Genomic DNA, 5,545 nt, shown 5'->3' with positions numbered 1-5,545 from the left:
ACTGTTCCAAACCCAGGTTATTTGTGTTGTGTTGCTTTACTTTATTCGATATGACTATGTTTCGTCTGTTGCCGGGAGGAATAGAGGTGAAAAAAACAGGTTTGGGCTAAATAAATAAATAGTCCGCAGATACTTGTTTTTCTCGGTCTATTTAGAGTCACCGTGTAGATCCTTGTAGGTTTTTCTGTGTCTTTTTTGTTGTTGTAGTAACCAAGTCAGCAGCAGCATTTAGAATTTAGCATTCAACCAATACAGCTCTTGCGACACTGGATTTGGTCATGGGCTCTCTTGTAACAATCTGCTTACATTTCTTTCCCAAGATCATGTCTTACTGAAGGTTACAGTGAAAAACACCATTTGTCAGAAGTGGGATTCAAACCCACGCCTCCAGAGGAGACTGCGACCTGAACGCAGGGCCTTGGACCGCTCTGCCATCCTGACTGAAAAAGACAATTCTACAGTACATTTTGCCTGAAAAATAAAACTCAGAAATGCTCATTAATTTAATTTCAAACCTTTATTTAACCAGATTGGTCCCATTGAGATCATAGATCTCTTTTTCAAGGGAGACCTGCAGCATATAGGTTCCACATGAAACATAAAACAATAAAGGACATCATACATTATATTTACAGGATACATTTACATAGTTATAGACATTTACAAGTACCCATAGTATCAACGAGCATTTCATTTAGCCTAGCTTTAAAAACATGCAGAGGAATGAGATTGCTCAGTTTCAATTATTGCTGTAGACTGTTCCAAGCAAGTGGAGCTGCTTACATAAAAGCTGTCTTACCTAAGACAGTCCTTGCTCTTGGCACATCTAACAATACTACATCATGCGATCTCAGACAATAGCTGCTTACAACTCTCTGTGTTATCAGAGAGCAGATGTAATACGGGAGTTTACCCAACATAGCTTTATAAATAAACGTGTACCAATGACTGAGCCTCCGTACAGTAAGTGATGGCAAACCTGCCTTGGCATACAGGGTAGAGTGATGTGTAAGTGCTTTACAATTTGTGACAAATCTCAGTGCGCTGTGATAGGCAGCATCTAACTTGTTCAGGCAATGGGCAGGTGCATTCCTATACAACAAATCACCATAGTCCAGCACAGGTAAAAAGGTCACAGTGACTAGCCTTTTCCTGGCCTCAAGTGAGAAACAGGACTTGTTTCTGTAAAAGAAACCTAGCCTAACCCTCAGCTTTTTAAGCAGGTTATTGACATGAAGTTTAGTAAGTAAGACAATCATCAAGCCAGATACCTAGGTATTTATAACAGGCAACCACTTCTAGTACTTGTCCTTGCATAGTAACAATATCTAAAACAGGCTCTGGTGTCTTTTTAGCTTTTGAAAAAAGCATTACCTTGGTTTTATCACTTCAGGGCTATTCATGAGCGGTGAAGGGAAGATGGCGCCAGCAGTGTGCACGGCGAGACGTCTCCCAGGCCTGTTCAGCCTTTTATTAGTTCTAGTAGTTTTATTGTTTTGTGTTTTTTGTCAGAATGTCTCTGCTCTACTAGTTTGACCGCCAGTCGCTTATGGAAATCAAAGCGTTTCAGGAGGGGGTATTAGAGCAATGTTTAGGAGAGCCAACCTCGAATCCTCCTCCTCCACTTCTTTCAAGCATACCGGCATACCTGCGCCGCCAGGTATATGCCATCCCCCAGAGGAAGCGCCCAAGACGAAGGGGAAAGCGGGGCGGAGAAGCCGTAAGGATCAGGGCTTACCTGCTATCTCTACGTGGAAAGGCCCTTAGCCTCAATAGCAGTGGATGCTACGCTGCCCCGATGATTAGGCAGAGATGGCTCCTCCACGTCTTTCCGGATGGCCGCTCAGTGAGCCTACCGGAGCAGGCTAATTTCCCCAGGCGGATACGCAGGGGTGGCGTGGATCACAGACACCTTCGCCCACTGGATCGTCCTCAAAAACCGAGAAGAGAGGAGCTTACTCTCCGCCTGGCACTCATCAATGCTAGATCGCTAGCTAACAAGACTTTCCTGTTTAACCTGTTACGCACGGCCCCCCGGTACCGGGCGGATAAACGCGTCATTTGCAGGAAAACAACGTCTAAGGAATCTTAATATTGAATAAAACTATGAATGTGTTATATCCATGTAACGGGAAGAAACTCAGCTAACTGATCTTTTTAATTTTTTTTTTTTTTAAAAACCCACAATGCTAGCACTCAGCCTCTGAATTAGCCACGAGCGAAAACATGGAACGTAATGCGGCACTTAAACTCACTCAGAACTCCCTTATTACTTATCCTAGATGCACAACCAAACACTCTTTTTTGGTGTCCTGGAGACACTGAATCTAACGGTGCCCTCCTCAACACTCAGTGATAAACATTCGCGACGCTATAAACGAAAGCGTACATCATCACATGTGGAGCTAAGTAGCTAAACACGTAAACATGGCTTACCTTGGTCAAAAGTGGTCTTCAATGGCATTAAAACGATGCTGCAGTTAATCCATAGGTTCATCCTATGTGTCTGTGCCTTCTTTGAAATTATTTCTGATAATCCATAAGCAATAAAACGGATTTTTAGTTTCCAAACTCCAGAAGGAGAAAATCTGCAAATCCAGTTTCAGTTCTAGACGCGTAGCCCCCACCTTTTCTATTTACAACGAATGTGTATGTAAGCCTCCCCCTTCGATTCTATTGGCTCTAACGGTCACAAGGGTATGTCAACCAACCAAATCGATCAAGGGGGGCCAGAGATAGGTCAAATCCACCCAAATGACCCCAGAAGTGGGGGTTTTTGGCTAAATCTCTCTAAAAAGGTCAAATTTCACTTGTTTTGCATCAATCTTGATACAGGGTACTTATTATATGTTGTACTTTGGATTCCTAAAGCTTTTAGTCTACTAACCCATCATCCAAGGGTAGTTTTCACTATCTGTAAAAAATAATTTTTGGACGGACACTATAATTTACAGTTTTTTACTATGTAAAATCTGAATTTTCTTTAAAATAAAAAACATTTATATTGATTCTGACACTTCTACATCCAACTCACAGGTTTATCATTACTTTGAGAACAAAGATTATTAATTTAACCCTTTTAGAAGGGAAGATATGGTCATTTGTTCTGGGAATGTCATTTTCGAGCCTGAGACCTGAAAAACAGGCTCAGAGTGGAACAGGTTAATGACTTTTTTAAATCCCGGGATTTGGACTTTATGTTTCTGACGGAGACGTGGATTCGTGCTGGTGAGTTAACAGCTTTTTCGGAACTTCTACTGTTCATTCATCAGCACCCCGCAGACCACCGGTAGAGCTGGAGGGCTGGCGTCGGTCTTTAAATCCAGCTTTAATTGCCGTCAAACTCCGTCGAACAGCTTCTCCAGCTTTGAGCTGCAACTTTTCGAACTACACTTAACACTTCCAGTGCTCTGTGCTTTGATCTATCGCCCTCCGAAGTTCAATAAGGATTTTATTCAGGAATTCTCAGACTTTGTAGCGGGGGTTATCTTGAACTTTGATTGATGTTTAATCATTGGCGATTTTAATATTCATGTGTGCTGTGATTCCCGACCGGCCAGACGCCCTAAACCTGTGACTGAACCGTGGATGACTGATTCTACCCGCGCCCTGAGACGCGCATGTAGACGAGCAGAGAGGAGATGGAAGAAGGATAAACTTCACGTCTCCTTGGGGATTCTAAGAGATGGTTTAAGCGAATATCAGAGGGCTGTTAAATGTGCAAAAACACATTTTATTTCAAATCTTGTGTCCAAAAACCGAAATAGGCCCCAGTTCCTTTTTACCACTCTTAATTGTCTTTTAAATCCCTGTAACTCTCCCTGTGTTGTGCCATCACCTACTCTATGTGAAAAGTTCCTCAAATGTTTTAATGATAAAGTCTTGGCCATCAGATCTTCACCTCCTCCTCTCACCTTAGACCCAGCAGTGTCTCCTGTGTGCTCAGCTGTCTTCGAGCAATTTGACCTGGTTTCACTGCCCGAGTTATCTGATGTGGTTAAAAAATTGAAACCTTCACAATACCCCTTAGACAGTATTCCTCCGAGACTGCTGAAAGACGTTTTTACTACAATTGGGTCATATATTTTAACTTTGATAAATATCTCTCTCACCTCAGGCTGCGTTCCAACCTTTTTTAACCTCTTAAGCCCTGAGCCTGTTTTTCAGGTCTCAGGCTCGAAAATGACATTCCCAGAACAAATGACCATATCTTCCCTTGTAAAAGGGTTAAATTAATAATCTTTATTCTCAAAGTAATGATAAACCTGTGAGTTGGATGTAGAAAAGTCAGAATCAATATAGATGTTTTTTATTTTAAAGAAAATTCAGATTTTACATAGTAAAAAACTAAATTATAGTGTCCGTCCAAAAAATCTTTTTTACTTATAGTGAAAACTACCCTTGGATGATGGGTTAGTAGACTAAAAGCTTTAGGAATCCAAAGTACAACATATAATAAGTACCCTGTATCAAGATTGATGCAAAACAAGTGAAATTGACCTTTTTAGAGAGATTTAGCCAAAAAAAAACACTTCTGGGGTCATTTGGGTGGATTTGACCTATCTCTGGCCCCCCTTGCTCGATTTTGATGAATGAAATCTCTTTATAACCGCTAGAGCCAATGGAATCGAGGGAAAGTTATATACACACCAAAATGTTAACAAATAAGGAGTGAGAGTGACGCGTTACCAAAACCGGAAGCTGCATACACTCTGGTGGCTACCATTAGCAGCTAACTTTTCCGCTCCGATTTTTACATAAAAAATGGAATTATGGATTATAAATAATTTCTTCAAAGGCACAGGTACATTATCAATCTATGGATCAACAGTTGTAGCATTTTTTCTTTTCGTTTTAATGCCATTGAACACGTCTTTTGACCTAATTGACAGCTACGGTGAGACGATCTGCCGTAAAAGCTCCGTAAAGGTACGTGTTGTGATGTCTGTGTTTGCTTCCCCTGTCGCAAGTTCGGATCGCTCAGTGATGATACTATACCTAAATAATCAGTGGAGTCTCAGCTTTAATCGGCTATATTGTATGTGCAGCTACAATAAGTAATAAGGGTATTTTTATCTTGAATTGTGTGCCGCAGTGCGTTAGAATTTTTTCGCTCAGGGGTCATTTAGACGCTTCTTATGAGACTTGTGTTTTGTTTTGGTAAAAATGGTTCATATCTTCAGTTAGCTGAGATTCTTCCCGTTAATCTGGTGCTACACATTAATAGTTTCATAAATGTTAAGAAGCCCTGAGACATTATCTCGAAAAGAAAACGGTGGGAGGGGTCCAATGGGGGGACCGCCGTGCTTAAGAGGTTAAACACGCTGTAGTGCAGCCTCTAATCAAAAAAACAGAACCTTGATCATTCTGTTCTCTCCAACTTTAGACCTATTTCTAAGCTGCCCTTCCTGTCTAAAGTCCTAGAGAAAGTGGTGTTAGCGCAACTGCAGTCGCTGTTTTGGCAGAGCCAGAGAAATCTAAATCTGGCTCCAGTCCAGCAGATGGAGACAGGGAGCCTAGGGTCTGTGCTTCCACTGAGGAGGTG

At 41.5% G+C, this 5,545-nt stretch overlaps 1 non-coding gene across 1 annotated transcript; it reads right to left on the bottom strand.

Moving 5' to 3' along the window:
• Window positions 1-358: 358 nt before the first annotated feature.
• Window positions 359-441, bottom strand: trnal-cag. Its single transcript has one exon. It is a non-coding gene; the product is annotated as a tRNA-Leu (tRNA).
• Window positions 442-5,545: the final 5,104 nt, after the last annotated feature.

The sequence above is a fragment of the Trematomus bernacchii genome, unplaced genomic scaffold, assembly GCF_902827165.1.
Source record: "Trematomus bernacchii unplaced genomic scaffold, fTreBer1.1, whole genome shotgun sequence".
NCBI lineage: Eukaryota > Metazoa > Chordata > Actinopteri > Perciformes > Nototheniidae > Trematomus > Trematomus bernacchii.
This window is presented reverse-complemented; position numbering and strand designations above follow the sequence as displayed.